Below are 21,066 nucleotides of genomic sequence, written 5' to 3'. Positions count from 1 at the left end.
AGCAACACCGTGGCTTTTTACTAAAAGCATGTGGGTACTAGACGAGCCTGCCTGCAGTCCAGACCTGGCCCCCTTTGAAAATGTGTTGTCAATTATGAAGCGTAAAATATGACTTCAGATACCCCAGACTGTTGAACACCTAAAGTTGTACATCAAGCAAAAATGTGAAAGAATTCCACCTTCAAAGGGTCAACAATTACTGTCCTCAGTTCCCAAACGTTTATTGAATGTGGTTAAAAGAAAAGGTGATGTAACACAGTGGTAGACATGACCCGGTCCCAGTTTTTTTGGCATGTGTTGCACCCATACAATTCCAAGTTAATGATTATTTGCTAAAGACAATCAGTTTGAACATCTTTTCTTTGTGGTGCATTCAATTACAGTGAAGAAAATAAGTATTTGAAAACTTTGCTATATTGTAAGTTCTCCCACTTAGAAATCATGGAGGGGTCTGAAATTTTCATCATAGGTGCATGTCTACTGTGAGAGAGATAATCTAAAAAGAAAAATCCAGAAATCAGAATGTATGTTTTTTTTAAAAGATTTATTTGTGTGATACAGTTGGAAATGAGTATTTGAACACCTGAGAAAATCAATATTAATATTTGGTACAGTCGCCTTTGTTTTGAATTACAGTGGTCAAACGTTTCCTTTAGTTGTTCACCAGGTTTACACACACTGCAGGAGGGATTTTGGCCCACTCCTCCACATAGATCTTCTCTAGATCAAACAGGTTTCTGGGCTGTCGCTGAGAACCAGAGTTTCAGCTCCCTCCAAAGATTTTCTATTGGGTTTAGGTCTGGAGACTGGCTAGGCCACACCAGAACTTTGATATGCTTCTTACGGAGCCACTCCTTGGTTTTCCTGGCTTTGTGCTTCAGGTCGTTACCATGTTGAAAGACAGCCACGACCCATCTTCATTGCACTGACTGAGGGAAAAGAGGTTTTTCCACAAAATCTCACAATACATGGCCGCAGTCATCCTCTCCTTAATACAGTGCAGTCATCCTGTCCCATGTGCAGGAAAACACCCGCAAAGCATGATGCTAACACCTCCAACAGTGGACCTTTTTTCACCAAGCTGCTTGGCAATTTCTCCGTAGCCCTTTCCAGCTGTGTGGAGTTGTCCAATTTTTTCTCTGGTGTCTTTAGACAGCTCTTTGGTCTTGGCCACGTTACAAGTTTGAGTCTTACTGATTGTATGGGGGGGACAGGTGTCTTTATGCAGCTAACGACCTCACACAGGTGCATCTGATTCAGGATAGTACATGGAGTGGAGGTGGACTTTTAAAGGCAGACTAACAGGTCTTTGAGGGTCAGAATTCTAGCTGATAGACAGGTGTTCAAATACTTATTTGCAGCTGGATCACACAAATAAATCATTTTAAAAAACACACATTGTGATTTCTGTATTTTTCTTTATAGATTATCTCTCTCTCAGTGGACATGCACCTACGATAGAAATTTCAGAGCCCTCCATGATTTCCAAGTGGGAGAACATGGAATATAGCAGTTCGTTCCTTCACTGGAAATGTAGGTGGACATGATTTGAAAATCATTTTACTCCGTTTTCGTTTAACACGACATCCCGACTTCATTGGAATTGGGTTTGTATGAAGAGCCCAAATCATGGACAATTGCTGCGATAATTCTGGGGAAGTCAATTCTATGACTCCCATCTTGTGACTGGCTCCAAGTCACCCCTGACATGCTTCAAAAGCTTCGAAATTGCTTTGTGTGATCGACAATATGTCACAAAACTTTTGATCGCAAGCATTTAAAAAACGGAGACATTATGACCACTGCTTCTCATTTTTGGTACTGCTCCGCATTCCTGGTTTGCATATGCATTTCAAATTGTTTTTATGGACGCGTCTTCAGTTTCAAGTTGGATAAGTCACACTGTGTATGCTAAATTAAGATGCCCCGCAACAGACCATGTGTAACACAATAATGCACATTTATTTCTGTGAATATTATAGGATTTTGAGTATCATTATGTTGTTATTATTATTATTATAAGAATTCATGAATCCCACATACTGTAGATTCTTTCTTGTGATCCTTTCTAAGAGCAAAGGTAAGAAGTGTTTTATTGATGTATTAGTATCAGGCCTTATGTTTTAGTGCAATGCTCAATAAGAGGTTTGGCAATTACAACCGGCTCAATTCAGCTGTTTTCTTAAGGTTTCAGCTCTACTTTTTAATCAAACTCCATAAACATAAGCTTTAAATACACTACATGGCTACAAAGTGTGAATGATGAAGCATGGAGTATATTGGTTCGGAGTTTCCAAGACTCGAGTTGAGTTTGCACTGAATTTATACATACACTGAATATATTTACACACCTCTTCTTTATAAGGGCACTGGAAGCTTTGTGTACAGGAAATTCTTTAAGGAGCAAAAGTACTTGCCTACACACATGAAAGCATACATGAGAACTCAAAGGATTTCTTTTAGGGGAAGAGCAGGTTAATGTCAAGTTAGACGAGGCTAATACAGTAATATGTCTTTTCCCGGTGGAATCTATGACAAGCCTGAGCATATTTGGACATGACATTGCAAAAACAGAAGGGTTTTTTCCATTTCAGTTTATGAAGTTTTATGTAAATCATCATATCATAACTGTCAAAACAACCCTATTCATGCACACATATCTGGGGAAAAAAAGGCAAGGCCAGTTCAAATTCACTGCACAACCGCTTGTCTTTCTGGGTCTTTTTCAAAAGCTGAATAACCTTGGTCGCCATTAATTTTGGTTTATAATTGGACTTATTCAAGTATTCCAACTCCGCATGTTTCATTTGTCATGATGTTTTCTGGCGGCACAGTGGTTTACCTGGAAAGCATTGACCTCAGAGTTCCGAGGTCCCGGGTTCAATCCCGGACCTGCCTGTGTGAAATTTGCATGTTCTCCTCGTGCCTGCGTAGGTTTTCCCCGGGCACTCTGGTTTCCTCCCACAGCCCAAAAACATGCAACATTAATTGGAGTCTCTAAATTGCCCCTAGGTGTGATTGTGAGTGCTGCCGTTTGTCTATATGTGCCCTGCGATTGGCTGGCAACTAAAATGGATGGGTGGATGGATGGATGATGTTTTCCAAAACAGCTGTTTGTGTTTTCAATGTTGGCAGTGGTAAAAACAATGCATTTTTAAAAATCCTTATCCTTATTAAATCTAAAAATCCTTATCCTCGTTAAATTCTTAATGTAATATTCCCATGTATAGACCCCCTTCATGGAAAACAAAATTTTCTGCATTTCAGGTATTATTTCATTATTTGATCATTTCTTTTTAACTAGGGGTTTGTGTGTACGTGTGTGTTTATGTGTGTGTTTACACTGTATTGACTTCATGTAAATTCCATTTTACTCAGTTTTTTTCAAGGATGTTACTTTCTATCTATCTATCTATCTATCTATCTATCTATCTATCTATCTATCTATCTATCTATCTATCTATCTATCTATCTATCTATCTATCTATCTATCCATCCATCCATCCATCCATCCATCCATCCATCCATCCATCCATCCATCCATCCATCCATCCATCCATCCATCCATCCATCCATCCATCCATCCATCCATCCATCCATCCATGTCTATATATGTACGTATCTACAGCAGTGATTCCCAACCTTTATTGAAGCAAGGCATCTTTTATTTGTAAAATATCCACAGTGATTCATTATTTGTTGTAAATAAATACTATTTTAACCATCTATCCATTTTCTACTGTTTTTCTGGGTTTGGTCGTGCGGGCACTACCTTTAGCAGGGATACCCAGACTCCCTTTTCCCCAGCCACTTTATCCAGCTCTTCCGGAGGGATCCTGAGGCATTCCCAAGCCAGCCGAGAGATGTAGTCTCTCCAGCATATCCTGAGTCATCCCGGGTTCTCTTTCCGGTGGGATGTGCCCGGAACACCTCAACAGGGAGCCATCCGAATCAGATGCTCCAGCCACCTCACCTGCCTCCTCTCGCTGCAGAAGAGCAGCGGCTTGACACTGAGCCCCTCCTGGATCACCGAGCTTCTAACCCTCCCTTTGTAAGGGAGAACCCGGATACCCTGCAGAGGAACTTGTGGCAGCATGTCTTGGACACTCAGGGCAAGAGAGAGACAGAGCTGTGAACTAATCACCACCTGGTGGTGAGTTGCCTTCAATGGTGCAGGAAGATGCCGGTCTGACGTGGCAGGCCCAAACGCATTGTAGGGGTTTTCTGGGAACGGCTGGCAGATTCCTCTGTCACAAGGAATTTCAACTCCCACCTCCAAAACAACTTTGCTCATGTTCCGGGGGAGGCGGGGGACATTAAGTCTGAGTTAATATTCCGCGCCTCCATTGCTGAGGTTGGACTGGAGCTGTGGCCGTAAGGTGGTCAGTGCCTGTCATGGCGGCAATCTCCGAACACGTTGGTGGACACTAACAGTGAGGGATGCCGTCAAGCTGAAGAAGGGCATTTCTGGCCTGTGGGACTCCACAGACTCTTCTATCTCTAGGGTTGAGATCACCGAGGTGGTTAAAAATGTCCTTGGTGGTACGTCCCTGAGGGTGGATGAGATTTACCCAGAGTTCCTAAAGGCTCTGGATGTTGTAGGGCATTCCTGGTTGACACTCCTCTGCAACTCACTGGCAATCACACTCCTCAGGCTTTCTGGTAAGGTCTATTCAGGGGTGCTGGAGAGGAGGGTCCGTTGGGAAGTCCAATCTCAGATTCAGGAGGAGAAATGTGGTTTTTGTCCTGGCCGTGGAACAGTGGACCAGCTCTACACCCTCGGCAAGATCCTCGAGGGTGCATGGGAATTCGCCCAACCAGTCTACATGTCTTTTGTGGACCTGGAAAAGGTGTTCAACCGTGTCTCTTTGGGAGTCCTGTTGGGGGTTCTTCAGGAGTACGTGGTACTGAACCCCCTATATTGGATGTTGGGTCCCTGCATGACCAGTATCAGAGTTTGGTCCACATTGCTGGCAGTAAGTCGGACTTGTTTCCGATGAGAGTTGGACTCCGCTCAGGCTATTTTGACCAATTAAGTGAAATTTGGTAATTTTCACCGCTTCCCTCACAAAGGGTAACGGGAGTGCTGGAAGCAATTGAAGCTATCTCTGGGCAGGAGGGTGGGTACACCCTGAACTGCTTGCTAGCCAATCGCACGGCACATGGAGACCGACACAGTTGCACTTAAGGGCAATTTAGATTCTCCAATTAATGCATATTTTGGGGCCGGCAGGAAACCGGAGTGCCCGGAGAAAACCCACTGAGGTCCTCAGAATTGTGAGTCCACTGGTTTCCATCATAGTGTGTGTGTGTGTGTGTGTGTGTGTGTGTGTGTTGGGGAGGGGGTAGTAGGTTTAAAAACCATTTTGGTTCATGACTCATTCATGTGCATACCCTGTTAATTCCCGTCTAAATGTTCATTTGAACGATGAACATCAGTCACATGTGTTCAATTACATAAAAACAAACATTCATTATGTAAACACAAAACATTAAACAATGACATGCACTTGCACACGTGGTACACTCTCATCATCGCACTGAAACTGACAAGTGACTACTGGATGTGTAGTCCCATGAGATGAACAAAGTACTTTGTGTGGATAATAGTGTGAATCGTGTGTGTGTAAAACCTTCCCACATAAAATTGACATCATTACAAGTAAAGAAGCTTATTTCTTGATTGCATACAGGTAATATTTTGAATCCGTCTGTATATCTTAATGAACGTATCAGTACATACTACATTCGAGATGTTATTTTTTTCATCCTACCATCAATCTTGTAGGATTCTTTGTTTGGGTATAACCAGTTTGTCTCCAAACATTTCACAATACCCAGGGTAGGGAAGTGATGTAGTAGAAGGACAAATAACTGCTTTGTCAGTAAATGTTTATTTGTACGTAGGGGGCCTAAGTATATCGCAGTGTCCTTGAAAATTTCTGAATTGAAATGAATTATATGCAAACACTTCAAATAAGTTTGAGATGAACGCAGTGAAGTTACTTGGCAGTGTTACAGTGATGTTAGTGTTTCACTCTGGCTTGGCTGCAGCTTCATTTTCTTGCCCCTCTCCGACAGAACTCCTCCATCCACTTATGTTTAGAGTAGTATAAGGAAAAAAGTCTGTTGTGCTGGTTGATAGTGCGACTGGTACATAAGAAACCATGGGTCCAAAGAAAGTGTGGTGAAACTGTGCGATTATATTTCATACTTTTATTTTAAAGGTCTCACTTTTGACAGGATGTTGCTTGACTGTGACAGAGCAGACAGGGAAGAGGAGGGGGGTGATTGCCTTATGTTGTTAATTAAAGCTTGCACTCTGGAATATGTCTTATGGTCTGTAGAGTTCATTTTCCATCATTATGAAATTGAGCAAATCTATGAAAATAACGACACAGTTTTGATGGGGAAAAAAACAAACAAAAATAAAATCATATGAAACATACCAAGACTGAGGTTCCACCGTATGTACATGTTTAAAGGAGAGGGGCAGATAAAAAGACTCAAATTTTCTGAGTTGATAACATTGTTTTTCCGCAATCGAAAGTGTTTATCTCACTTAAAATGATTATTCACTAACAATGACTCACATCAGAATCAGACTAATCTCTAGTCGCCAAGTATGTAAAAAACACAAGGAATTTGTCCCCAGGAGTTGCACCCGCTCTAATATGACATACATGGCGAGTACGACAACAGAGAGAGCCAATTGACAGAGAATACTTTTGAGACCTCAGGATATTGCGATAACAGTTATGGAGCTATAAGAGTTGCTAGTAGTCTGGCAATGATAATTTTTTTTGACAATTGTGCAAAGGATGTAAAGTCCTCCAGAGTAATAGTCCAGTGCAATGACCATTGTGAAAAGGGCGTCAAGACTTTAAGGAATATATCCATTTTAAAGCGACTATTCGTGCAATAATGTGGGTTTATGTCGGTTTTGCAAAATTTGCAGATACTCCTCAGTCTATTGTGCAAGTAGTGCAGATACAACTCTGGTACGAGAGGCTAGTATTGGTCAACAACAAATGTGCAGATAGTGTAACGTGGCGAGAGTACTATAATGAGTGCACAAGTAATATATGTTTCTTTCGGCTTGTCCCTTTTTGGGGTCGCCACAGCGTGTCATCCCAGATGAACGCACATATATGTTTGGCACAAATTTTACGCCGGATGCCCTTCCTGACGCAACCCTTTTCAGGGAGTGGAGGCCCCAGTGGGATACGAACCCACAACACCTGGCTTACCAAACCAGTGCTCTAACCACTGAGCTACGGGGCCCCCTTTTGCACAAGCTCAAGACAAAAAATTGGCAGCATGTTGCAGTTGAATTTTAAGAGAGCTGTTTAAGAAGTTAATACGAGGAGGGAATTAGCAGTTGAAGTGCCTGCTAGTTATCGTTTGCATTGTTCGAGTACCGAGGGAAGGAGCTGGAAGAGCTAGTGACCAGGATGTGGGTGTGTCCGTGATGATGTTGCCTGCTCTTATCTTAGTTCGGGTGGGGTGCAACTTCTCTTGGATGGGTAGGGTCTGGAACGTATCTTCTGCAATTAACTCAGGTGTAATTTACGTGTTTGTCTCATCAAAAGTACCATGGTTTTTTTTGGTCAACCCCAAAACATACTGTATTTACTGTACAACTATACTGCCTCATCTACCTTTACTTTAACTTACGCACAAAAGCGGAGCATCCCACAGGCACTGAATGCATCTCACTAACACAAGACAACGAACTGGCAAATGCCAGTGACAAAAACTCCAACTAAATACTTGGTCTAATTACAGTGCCTAATGCGAAACAGCTGTGGCAGGTGACAGGTGTCAGAGGTGACAACGCCAAGAGCACACGCCACTCTTGGCAGTGGCCAAGGCTTGCTCATGACACTATCAGCAGTAACCTACATAGATATTCCCTGTTTCTCATAGTTAGCAAAGGAGGAATTATTAGGCCTTCTAAAAAAGCACTTTGAGCATTTATTTTAAGTTGTAAATGAAATGTAAGTTAAAAATATTGCTGGTCAAATTCTACATTTCCATTAAATTGCTACAGTATATGGCTCACTTGGCAGTAGAAAGCGAGGGAGTCTAAAAAAAAAAGCAAATTTTCATTCGTGTGTGAGCTTGCACATTACCCCGAGCAAGAAACCAAGTAAAAATACCCATTTTAAAATCTTAAATATACCTGTACAGACACACTGATTGACAGGAGACGTATATGAACCGCAGCCTCAAGCACTTCACGCCTTCACACTGAGCTGTAGAGATGCTGTTAAGTGGATTTTGTGTTCCTGTCAGAAAGTGTGTTTCAAGCGATTGAAGTCTTAATGCTGAATTAACCTAGTCCTTTCCTGACTTTCGGTGTGTATTTATGGTGCAGGCATGACAGTGGTATCAGCCATCTCATCACCGTCAAAGCAGGGAAAGCTGACTTCAGTGTTACTATTCAGCAATTGGATTTAATAATACACTCAAAGTCTTATGCCAGTACATGTAAGCCTTTACTTGTGTGTGCGTGTCTGTGTGTGTATGTGCGTGTGCTTGTAGGTGATATTGGACAAAAAAAATATTCTACCCTGTCACAAATGGTTTCTTAAGCACTCCATGTGAATAGCAGAAGATGGAAGTTTAAGAAAAATACTATAATTATGAAACTGATAATTACTGATGATTTTTTTTTTGTTTTCATAATCTCTAGGTTCATCTAGGAAGTCACACTTTGGGCTTTGACTCCTGGTGTGACAGGCTTCAAATCAGTCATCAAACGACGGAGGAAATCCATTTTTAGACGTGGCTTTGATTCATTGGGAAGTCCCACACCGGCGAATCAGGTAACTACAGTTCCTCTTTTCACGATTGAATGTAATGCATCTGCTCCTTGGGTGAAGTACAGTTTCATACTTTTTAACATCACTAATAGGTTTAAGGGAAGAAACTAAAAAAACAGCAAAAAAGAAGTTCAGTTCCATAATTGGGTTCTTAGTTTGTACAGTAATGCTATTGTAACAACAATAATGATAAAGAAATATATTTTTCTCATATTATATTTGAACAGGTCACAGATGTACTGTGTACCTGCCAATTAGATAAACAAACACTTTGTATGGAATGAAAGGGGTGAGTAAAAGAAAGTGGGAGAGAGACAGTGAATGTCTGTTACCTTCAAAAAGCAGTAGTCGTGTGGGTGGATGGACATGTGAGTGCAGGCTGCTAGGAGCTGAGTGGGAAGTGGGTATTGAGTGGGAAGAGAAGAGCTGCTCTGGTGAGACGATCAACACCAAGGTCCACTGAAAGGCAGTCACGCTTTTATGAGCGCTCATTGTTTCCTGCGCAAATTTGCAGGTAGTGTGATCGGTGATGGGGGTTGGAGAAGAGTCTATTTATTTTACGGTTTTTGGAGTACAGTATATTTAATTGGTGTTCAGTAAGGGCCTGGGCATGTTTTATTTATTTATTTGATAACAACAAAAAAATGCCAAACTACGTAACTACAAGCTACTAGAATCAGAAATGCGGAAAAACAACCTGGCTCAAGACACTGTCTACATTAAAGTGTTCAAAAGAATCATTTTGAAGTTATTATAATAAATATAGTCAATATCAACAATTGAGGAGTAATTTACTAACCCCTGGAAAGGTTTACAATTGCCTATAGATGGCACTAGATAGTGGCAAAGTATTAACTTGTTGAAGCACCACAACTTACTTCAACATCGTTGCTTGGTACCAAAATGCCATAAAATGCCGACAAAGCATCATTTTTTTGGAGCTCTTAAAAAAAAAAAAGCAATATTCAGCGGCTGAAATAAGTATTTAACGCCTCTCCATTTTTCTCAATAGATATACTTCCAAAGGTGCTATTAACATCAATATTTCACTAGCTGAATACTGTAAGCTCCGAAATTAAGTTGTGTGTAATGATGTGAAATGACACAGTGAAAAAGTATTGAACATGCCAGCTGGTATTTATTTAATAATTTGTACAAAAACCGTTGTTTACAATGACAGGTGGAAGACCTGTCATACATATAGTTGAAGCCAGAAGTTTCCATACACTGAGTAAAAACACACGTTTCATTTTTTTGTTTCATTGTCTGAAGTCAAATCAGACCTCTCCTGTTTAAGGTCAGTCAAGATCACCAAAATGATAACATTTTGTAAAATGCCACAATAATGAGACAGAGAATTTCTTAGAGAATTTTATATCCTTTTCATCAAGGTCAATTGTTTACATACATTTCCTTCCTATCGAGTACAATTTCCTCTGAACCGCATGACTTCGGTCAAACCTTTCGGTATCCTTTCACAAGCTTCTGAGAGTACTCTGCTGGAATCGTGGCCCATTCCTCCCGACAGAACTGGTCAGTCAGGTTTGTCGGTTACCTTGAACGCACACGCCTTTTCAGATCTGCCCACAGATTTTCACTGGGATTCAGAGCAGAGCTTTGTGATGGCCACTCCGAGACACTGACTTTGTTATCCTCAAGCAACATTTGAACCATTGAAGCTTCCTTGCTAATCTCTTGAGATTTTGCCTTAAATACCTCCTTGGAATTTTCATTCTTCATGATGGCTTCTATTCTATGAGGAGCTCCACGTCTTGCTGCAGCAAAACAGCCACACAACATATTGTTGCCACCCCCATGCTTCACAGTTGGTATGGTGTTGCGACTTTGGTCATTATGGCCAAACACCTCCACTTTAGTTTAATCAGACCACAAGACATGTCTCCAGAAGTTAAGATCTTTGTCTTGATGTCTTGGAAACTGTAATCTACCTTTTATATGTTTCTTTAGGAGTAAAGGCTTCATTCTTCACGAGTGGCCTTTCAGCCCATGTTGAAGCAGGACTTGTTTCACTGTGGATATTGAGAATTTCTTACCAGCTTCATCCAACATCACAAAGCTTTAGCTTTTGTTCTGGGGTTGTGCAACACATTTCGGAGCATAACACATACATTAAATACACCCCCAGGTGTGCAGTCACCTGAAAGGCAAGTGTGAGGATGAGTGTGAATATTTGTTTTCTATACTGTACTCTATGTGCCCTGTGATTGGTTGATGACCTTTTCATGGGGTACTCCGGCTCTGGCCCAGAGTCAGCTGGGGTCCAGCACACCTGCAACAATAGTGAGGGTCAAAGCTTTTTCCACAGAGTTTGGAAATAACATTTTAATCAAACTATTTAATCACTGATTGCTGGACCACAGGACTTTGCCTGCTCCATTGAATTTACAGAATAAGGACCAACATAGCTTAGTTTATAGGCTCTATAGAAAGTTTTTACATGTAATATGGAAGTACGTAGGAGACTACAAAGTCCAGAGGGGTTGCAAACCTTGAATTTAACCTAGATCCCAAATGGAGAATTATTGCTGTGATGTGTACGTGTTAACCCCATGTACCTCTGTCCTGCCTTTACACAATTGATAGCACTTTTATGTATAGACTGTTACCCTGTAAAATGTGAAGCTGGATGGAGCAGCCTTTTTTTATCAGCCAGGGTGAAGTCTTTCTAGGACAGGATACCCGCCAGGCCTCTTAAGCTCACATTAGTTGCCTCACCATCGTTGCCTTTTTTTGCAGTCAAAATTTAAGATAGCTGGTTAGTTGGGCTTTTTTTTTTTTTAAGGGTTCAATTTATCATATTTGCGCAGATGATGCGAGTTAGAAATATTATTATGAATATCAAAAGAGGATGGGAGGAACTAAGCTCCTTTGTAGCTCTCCAGCTCCTGCAGTGAGGCATCCCTGAGAGGAGAGCCCTGCAATGCAGCAACTGTGTGACGTGCTCTCTCTCTCTCTCCTCTCTCTCTCTCTCTCTCTCTCTCTCTCTCTCTCTCTCTCTCTCTCTCTCTCTCTCACACACACACACACTGAGATGTTGGCATCTGAATGTATTCAGAACGTAGGAGGGAAATGGAAAAAAGCAGCGAAAGCAAAGAGGAGGGGAAAGATGAAGGCTGATGGAAGCTGGGGGAGGAGTGTGTAGGTGGAAGGACAATGCTATGAGGAAGGTAAAGAGGTAGGAAGAAAGAACAGGTGGAAGGAAGACTCATGGGTAAAAAAAAAAGCAAAAAAAAATAAAAAAGCAAAGAAGTTAGACTAATGATACATATCAGGGCCTCCAGGAAAAAAAACAATGGATTATTAGCTTTGCTGGCATTTGTCATTTGTTCATATTCACTAAACAGTCACACGGTGGACCAGACCTGATTCAAGTCAGAAACCACTTTATAAGAATGTTCTTTGTAGTGATACCAATTTGTGGCAAGTGTGTGCATGCACGTGGATTGATTGACCAACAACGAGGTACTGTCTGCGCGCTCTTCACTCTATCGACGAGACCGGCCATTCCTTAGAGATTGTATTTTCCCGAGGAATGATTGAGAATGTATCCCACCCACCCCATGTCAATAATAATTATTGTCTTCTTACCTCCACTCTTGTAGGTCACTATATGTTCCTCCCTATTCTGGAAATAAGTGTTCACTACAGCCATCTCCATCCTTTTTGCAAAGTCCACCACCATCTGTCCCTCAAAGTTCCTTTCCTGGATGCCGTACTTACCCATCACTTCTTCATCGCCCCTGTTTCCTTTACCAATATGTCCATTACAGTCTGCACCAATCACAACTCTCCCGCTGTCTGGGATGCTCAGAACTACTCCATCTAGTTCCTTCCAGAATTTCTCTTTCAACTCTAGGTCACATCCTACCTGTGGGGCATCGCCACTAGCCACATTATACATAACACCCTCAATTTCAAATTTTAGTCTCATCACTCGATCTGATACTCTTTTCACCTCCAAGACATTTTTAGCCAGCTCTTCCTTTAAAATAACCCCTACTCCATTTCTCTTCCCATCTACTCCGTGGTAGATTAATTTAAATCCTGCTCCTAAACCTCGAGCCTTACTACCTTTCCACCTGCTCTCTTGGATGCACACTGTATCAACCTTTCTCCTAATCATCATGTCAACAAACCCCTGAGCTTTTCCTGTCATAGTCCCAACATTCAAAGTCCCTACACTCAGTTGTAGGCTCTGTGCATTCCTCTTTTACATCTGAGGACGGATCCGAATTTCCACCGACGCCCTGCAGGTTAGCAGTGCGTTGTTAACCCGGGCCACGACCGATCCGGTATGGGATTCTTTAGATTAAAGCTCATATTTGTTTGGCAGTGTTTTTAGGCTGGATGCCCTTTCTGACGCAACTCTCTGCATTTATCTGGGCTTGGGACCGGCCTACAGATTGCACTGGTTTGTGCCCCCACAGGGCTATTTAGCACACTACTGGCACCAGTCAACACATTTCCATCTCTATCCTTAATCACCCTTACCTGCTGCACATCCTTCCCATTTCTATCCGTCTGTCTGACCAACCTGTTAAGATCCTTTTCTCCTTCTTTCGTGTCCAATCTGGTGTACATGTCTTTATATGGCTCTTGTTTAGCCTTTGCCACCTCTACCTTTGTCTGACGTCGCATCTCGGTGTGAGAGAGAAGGAAGAATTGAAGAGACAAGTGTGAAGGACCAAGAAGTGGCAATGATTAGTCAGGGGAAGTTAGAAAGGATGAAAAATGGAAAGGCAGTTGGTCCTGATGACATAACTGTGGAGGTATCGAAACAATTTGAAGAGGTGGCTGTGGAGTTTTTGAACAACTTATTCAACAGAATACTAGCTGGCGAAAAGATGCCTGAAGAATGGAGGAAGAGTGTACTATTTCCCATTTTTAAGAAGAAATGCGATGTTCAGAGGTGTGGGAATTATAGAGGAATAAAGTTAATGAGCCACACAATGAAGTTATGGGAAAGAGTAGTGGAGGCTAGACTCAGGACAGAAGTAAGTATCCGCGAGCAACAGTATTGTTTCATGCCTAGAAAGAGTACCACAGATGCATTATTTGCCTTGAGGATGCTAGTGGAGAAGTACAGAGAAGGTCAGAAGGAGCTACATTGTATCTTTGTGGATCTAGAGAAAGCCTATGAGAGAGTACCAAGAGAGGAACTGTGGTACTGCATGAGTAAGTCTAGTGTGGCAAAGAAGTATGTTAAAATAGTACAGGACATGTATGATGGCAGCAGAACAATGGTGAGGTGTGCCTTAGGTGTGACAGAAGAATTTAAGGTGGAGGTGGGACTGAATCAGAGATCAGCTCTGAGCCCCTTCCTTTTTGCAGTGGTAATGGATAGGCTGACAGATAAGGTTAGGCTGGAATCCCCTTGGATCATGATGTTCGCAGATGATATTGTGATATGCAGTGAAAGCAGGTACCAGGCGGAGGAACAATTAGAAAGATGGAGACATGCACTGGAAAGGAGAGGAATGAAGATTAGCCGACGTAAAACAGATTATATGAGCGTGAATGAGAACGGTGGAGGGGGAAGAGGGAGGCTACAGGGAGAAGAGATAGCGAGGGTGGATGACTTCAAATGTTTAGGGTAAACAATCCAGAGCAATTGTGAGTGTGGTAAGGAAGTGAAGAAACGGGTCCAAGCAGGATGGAACAGCTGGCGGAAGGTGTCTGGTGTGTTATGTGACAGAGGAGTCTCTGCTAGGATGAAGGGCAAAGTTTACAAAACAGTGGTGAGTCTGGCCATGATATTAGACACGGTGGCACTGAAGAAACAACAGGAAGCTGAACTGGAGGTAGCAGAAATGAAGATGTTGAGGGTCTCGCTCGCAGCGAGCAGGTTGGATAGGATTAGAAATGGGGTCATTAGAGGGAAAGTCAAAGTTGGATGTTTTTGAGACAAGATTCAAGAGAGCAGACTTCGATGGTTTGGACATGTTCAGAGGCGGGAGAGTGAGTATATTGGTAGAAGGGTGCTGAGGATGGAGCTGCCAGGCAAAAGATCGAGAGGAAGACCAAAGAGAAGGTTTATGGATGTGGTGAGGGAAGACATGAGGGCAGTTGGGGTTAGAGAAGAAGATGCAGGAGATAGGGTAAGATGGAAAAAGATGACACGCTGTGGCGACCCCTAACGGGACAAGCCGAAAGGAAATGAATAAGTCTTCTTTGACCCAAACAATTTCGAAAGACCATTTTTTTGGGAGAAAACTGTAAGATGCCTCGAATGTGGTGTTTTGTTTCAGTTTACGCTGTTTGAATAAATAGTATATTAAAGGTTCGCTATACGTCCTTGTATTTCGAGCTTGAAAAAGCATCGTCACTGTGCCTTCATGCAGCAGGTGAAAAGAGCAGATCAGTCAGCCTTCTGTGTGTGTGAAACACTTCTGATGTGATTCACACTGCAATATGTTCAACACTTTGCAGCAGGAGAGGTTTTCTTTAAAAAAAATGAAAAAGACCCAGTCATTCATGGTTTTGCAATTGTAATTTTCAACACATAAATTTCATGCCTAAATAAAACATAGGTACATTAGACTTGCATAAAATAATTTTGCTTAGTAACTAACCAGTAAAATTGTGTTGAATAGTTTGGTTTAACAGCATTACAGACAGTTAACATTATGATTTAAAAAAAATTATATATTGTGATTGTGCTTTAAATGCACGTTTTATTTCCAATGCGAGACATGTAGACACTCTATCCATCCATCAATCCATCCGTCTTCTACCACTTATCTGACAGGTCAGGATGTCAGTAACTTTAGCAGGTATGCCCAGAGGTGTCTGTTTCCAGTCACCCCATCCAGCTCTTCTGAGGGGATCCCGAGGCGTTCCCAGGCCAGCCGAGAGACATAGTTTCCCCAGCGTGTTCTGGGTCATGTCCTGGGTCTCCTTCCAGTGAGACGGGGTACGGAACACCTCACCAGGGAGGCGTCCGAATCAGATGCCCCAGCCACCTCATCTGGTTCCTCTCAATGCGGAGGAGCAGCAGCTCGACACTGAGCCCCTCCCGGATGACCGAACCTCTTACCCTCCCTCTAAGAGTGAGCCCGGACACCCTGCGGAGGAAACTCATTTTGGCTGCTTGTATCCAGGATCTTATTCTTTCAGTTATGAATCACAGATCGACCGGTAAAGACAGAGCTTCGCCTTGAACTTAGCTTCTTCTTTACAGAACGATACAAAGTCCACATCACTGCAAAAGCTGCACCAATATGCCTGTCGATCTTGCGTTCCATTCTTCCCTCACTTGTGAACAAGACCGCAAGATAATCTACAGCGAACTGCTCCAATAAGAGTTGGAGATCATGGCTTGATAAAGCCAACAGAATCTGCAAAAAGGAGAGATTCAATACTAGGCCACCGAACCTCGGCTCTGCCTAGAAATTGACCCCTCCGTACATGGCACTTAACCACGCCTCTGAAGTGACGTCACGTCACGTGCGCCTACGTCAGACAAACAATTAGCAAAAAGGGCGGCGCAGCAAGAAAAGAATAGAGCGAAACTGTCCGATTTACCGGCTGATTTCTCACTCGCATTCTTAGCTAACAGTGAAATATCGTTGAAAAGCAGACAGCAGGGCTTCAAGTATTTCAGCGAGGGGTATTTCAATGGTATTTACATCCATATCGACGGAGAAACCATTGATATTAGCGCGAGATCTTTCCAGAGTCAGAGGAAGACCGAGAAGCCACATAATATAATATATTATAACCCATAGACGAATTCGTCATTCACAGTTTCCTATTTTCATGTTACATATCACACTTGTGTGCAGAATCTGTATGTATCTGTATAGCCGTTTGTAAACCGCCATATGAAGGAAAAGAAGGCGAAGCTTGATTTACGAGTTGTTTCTCTCATTTTCTTTGTGTAACGTCACGCGCTCCCCTCAATAATTATTCTTGAATTAGTGCCGAACCTACGTAAGTCCCGATCGAGTACGACAATCACTACTTTAGTGTCCTCAAACATCCTTCCTTCAGTCTTGGTGTCTCGGTGCACGTCGAAGGCTTTTAGGACTGCTAGTCCGGTTTAGCTTAGCTCACCGCTGAACAGACTCACCGGTTTTAGAAAGGGTACGAATTGAACTCCACCCACTAGCCTTTCAGGATACCTGTCGTCACTATTCTAAAGTCCGTGACTACACCTCTTAACCATATCTATTCTTAAAGAACCCAAATACGCGATAAAACGCTACCAAAAGCTATACTGGACCATACAACGTTGTCTGTGAAAACTGTGGGTCCAAAAAGGGGCGTGGTTTATGCAGATCTCTGGCCTCTGATTGGTCAGCGACTCGGATGACGCAATTTCTACGGAGGGGTCAATTCTGTCCATAAAAGTTATGAAGAGAATCGGGAACAAAGGGCAGCTTTGGGAGAGTCCAGCCCTCACCGTAAATGAATCTGATTGACCGCCAGCAATGCGGACCACACTCTGATACCGGTTGTACAGGGACCAAACAGCCCATATCAAGGGGTTCGATACCCCATACTCCCAAAGCATTACCTATACGATTCCCCGAGCAACACGGTTGAATGACTGATCTAAGTCCGTAACACACATATAGACTGGTTGGGCAAACTCCCATACACCCTCAACAACTCTGCTGAGGGTTTTGAGCTGGTTCACCGTTCCATGGCCAGAACGAAAACCATATTGTTCCTTCTGAATCTGAGATTCCTTTTTATAACGGGGGACCACCGCCCCAGTCTCCAAATCCAGAAGCACTGTCCCTGATGTCCATGCAATGTTGCAGAGGGATGCCAACCAGGACAGCCCCACAACATCCAGAGCCTTTAGGAACTCTGGGCGAATCTCATCTACTCTCGGGCCTTGCCACCAAGGAGCTTTTTAACCAACTCGGTGACCTCAACTCCATAAATGCGAGAGCCCGCAACAGAGACCCCATACTCTGCTTTGTTATGGGAAGGTGTGTTAGTGGAACTAAGGATGTCCACTAACGTGTTTGGGGATTACTTCCATGACAAGCAGCGACCACCTTCCAGCCACAGCTCCGGTCTAACCTCCCTCAGCAATGAAAGCACAGAACACTCTGACTTGATATCTTGTCCCCCGCCTCCTCCAGAACATGAGCAAAGTTCTCTCGGAGGTAGAAGATGAAACTCTTTCTGACAGGGGGATTCTGCCAACCTCTCCCAGCAGGCCCTCACAATACATTTGGCCCTTCCACATTGGACAGGCATCTTTCCCCACCATTGGAGCCAACTCTCCATGAGGTGGTGATCAGTTGACAGTTCCACCACTCTCTTCATCCAAGTGTCTAAGACATACGACCGCATGAAGTCCAATGATTTGACCACAAAGTCGATCGTCGAACTGAGACCTAGGGTGTCCTGGATCGGGCTGTCCATAACGCACACCATGTTCAACCATGAGGGTGTCCACATGTGCACTTGGCACCAGGATACCTTTATGCTTGAACAAAGTGTTCGGTTTTGGCAATCCGTGATAGGGACAGAAGTTTCGTAACAGAATACTGCTGCGGTTCTGATCGAGGGGCGTTCCTCCCAATCACGCCCTTCCAGGTCATTGCCCACATGACCATTGAAGTCCCTCAGCTGTTTGATGGCGTGTGCAGCGATAGCACTCTCTAGCATCCCCTCTAAGAACTCCAAAATGGGTGGGTACTCTGAACTATTGTTTGGTGCATCAGCAGGACTCACCCCCCTCTACCCTCTCGCAATAGGGGTGAACCCCAATGTCCAGGCACCAAACTGAGCAATAAGTATACCAACACCTGCTCAGGGCCTCTCCCGTGTGGGCAAATCCAGAGTGGAGGAGAATCCAACTCCTACCAACAGGAATGGTGCCAGAGCCCAACGTATGTGTGGAGGCGAGACTCACAATATCTAGTTGGAACTTCTCGACCTTACACATCAGCTTGGGCTCCTTCCCTGTCAGCAAGGTGACATTCCACATCTCTAGACCCATCTTTTCTCACCGGGGATCAGATTGCTGAGGTCTCTGCCTTTGGCCACCGCCCAGCTCGCACCGCAACCAACCCTTATGGCCCCTCCCACAGGTGGTGACCCTATGGGAAGGTGGACCCACGTTAACCTTTCGGGGTGTGGCCGGACAGACACCATTGGTGCAGGCCCGGCCACTAGGCGCTCGCCTGCGAGCACCACCTCCAGGTCTGGCTCCAGAGGGGGGACCCAGGTGACTCGAGTCCAGGCAAGGGAAACCTCAATCCATTTCAATCTTTCATCATAAGAGTCTCACAGCCGCGCTTTGTCTGGTCCCTCACCTAGGACCTGTTTGTCATGGGTGACCCTTGCAGGGGTGTGAAGCCCCAGACAATATAGCTCCTTGGATCATTGGGACACATAAAGCCCTCCACCACGATAAGGTGTTGGCTTCCGGGAGAGAGACATGGAGAGCAATTGCTCAGTATTGCGTTGACTAGGTTCCAGCTCTCATTTATACATAGATCCTTATAAACATACTAACTGGGATTGAAGATTTATACTGCGCTGCACGATGTGATCCCGTCAAAAAAACAAACAAACAAAAAAAAAAACAGGGGTTGGTTGTCTTACCAGGGAGTCCACCACTGATGATGATCAAGTTGAATGTAGAGGGCAGGCACCAAACGCAAAGTGACCTTCTCCATCAGACCGGTAGGAGCAAAAGAGGATGAACTCTCATTTTGATATTTTATGACTTTTAATAAATAGGAGTGCTGTTCAGATGACAGCATGAGCAGGGTCAAAGTGCTGGAAGACAAGCTGTGATGGTGAAAGAGTCATCAACTGGGATAGAGTATATACCATAATGGCATTCTTAGTTGAGGATTCTCTGTTGGGTTGTCATTCCCATATCTGTTTGGAGCTGAGTCATGCAAAGCCAGATTATTATTCATTTAGGCGAGGAAGAGCTTAAACACTCAATATTAAATATTCAGCACAACCATTCCCCTGCAGGTAGACTGATTCATTGGTATTCTATTTGGCAGACTGTTGTGCTTACCAAATAGGTTGTTGAGGATCCATAGAATACTTTCAGAGTAGCGTACCTTAGTCTGTTTTAATCATACTTTATTCGTTGCAGTTCATTTAGTCACACGCGAGTACCATGATTGAATTCTGGTGTGGAGCAAATTCAAATTCTTTGATGACTTTTCAGTATGTCTCCAAAGAAACTGGTTCAGCTCTATATTCGTGAGAAAACTGATGGCTATGATCCAATCCAACAAGCTCATGAAAAGAATGGTTTTGACCCAAAACAGCATCCAGGTGACCTGAGAATGTGAAGTACAGGGGAAGTAATCTGAGACTTCTTCGAAGTACAGTTACCAGTACCCTAAAACAAGTTAAATATTACTACCTACTAACATTAAGACATGCTTTGTTCCAAGGGTCAATTATTATCCTGACAGACCTGTATTGACTTCATGGTGCAATAGTAACAAAGAAATGACACATAGCTTTAAGAGATCTGTCCAGTGATGACCGATGCTCAGTGTAGCAGCACTATCAGGGTGAAGTTATTGACACCTTTTTCGTTCTCTGCCAGACATAAGTATCATAAGCTTCTGTAAACTGGAGAACGCACTCACAGTGCTCCTCTAAATCACCTTTGAAAAACTGCCACAATATGAAGTATACTGTAAACTACAGTTGCACCTTGAGCTACAAGTGTCCTGACTTTGAAGAAATACAAGGATTATTTTGCATCAACTTACAAGGAAACAGCTGAGATGTAAGAGCTGTATGGGGGCAATGAACTCAACTCATTTGACAACAAGCAGGTGTTGGGTTTATAGTGAACATAAAAAGAGGGTTCAAGGTGCTCATTGCCACTCCCGGTTGAAGTTTACTCAAACTAAATGCTAACAAGCAATGCAAAATGCCATAGGCAGGCTAATGCAATGGATATTTGAATACAAATGGTGGAGCAATACATATAGACTCTAATGGTCATAGGCATATATTCCTCATCCTTGGTGAAAAAATTGTAATATCACTGCAAATTTACTGACTCACTTGTGAAAATACATCATGTGTATGTGCAGTTTAAAGACTTTAAATTGCCACTGGTGTGGATGTAAGTGTAAATGTTTTATTGTATATTTATACTGGGTGGTGTCTTTTGAAAATTTCAAGTCTTGTCAATTTGAAGTTATTTTGGTGACTATTGTCAGTTTTTTTTTTTTTTTTTTCTGAAATGGATTGGTACCACCAG

At 43.0% G+C, this 21,066-nt stretch overlaps 1 protein-coding gene across 8 annotated transcripts in view; it reads left to right on the top strand.

The window, feature by feature from the left end:
* map2 (microtubule-associated protein 2) overlaps positions 1 to 21,066 on the top strand; it is a 78,144-nt gene that overhangs the window by 25,171 nt on the left and 31,907 nt on the right. For all 8 annotated transcript variants that reach the window (XM_061841105.1, XM_061841102.1, XM_061841104.1 and 5 more), the window contains one exon: positions 8,699 to 8,831. The gene's annotated coding sequence lies outside the window, so the exon portion shown is untranslated. The remainder of the gene's footprint in view (positions 1 to 8,698; positions 8,832 to 21,066) is intronic.

The sequence above is a fragment of the Syngnathoides biaculeatus genome, chromosome 14 (assembly GCF_019802595.1).
Source record: "Syngnathoides biaculeatus isolate LvHL_M chromosome 14, ASM1980259v1, whole genome shotgun sequence".
NCBI classification, from domain to species: domain Eukaryota; kingdom Metazoa; phylum Chordata; class Actinopteri; order Syngnathiformes; family Syngnathidae; genus Syngnathoides; species Syngnathoides biaculeatus.
The sequence above is the reverse complement of the archived record's forward strand: the minus strand, read 5'-3'. Positions and strand labels throughout refer to the sequence as shown.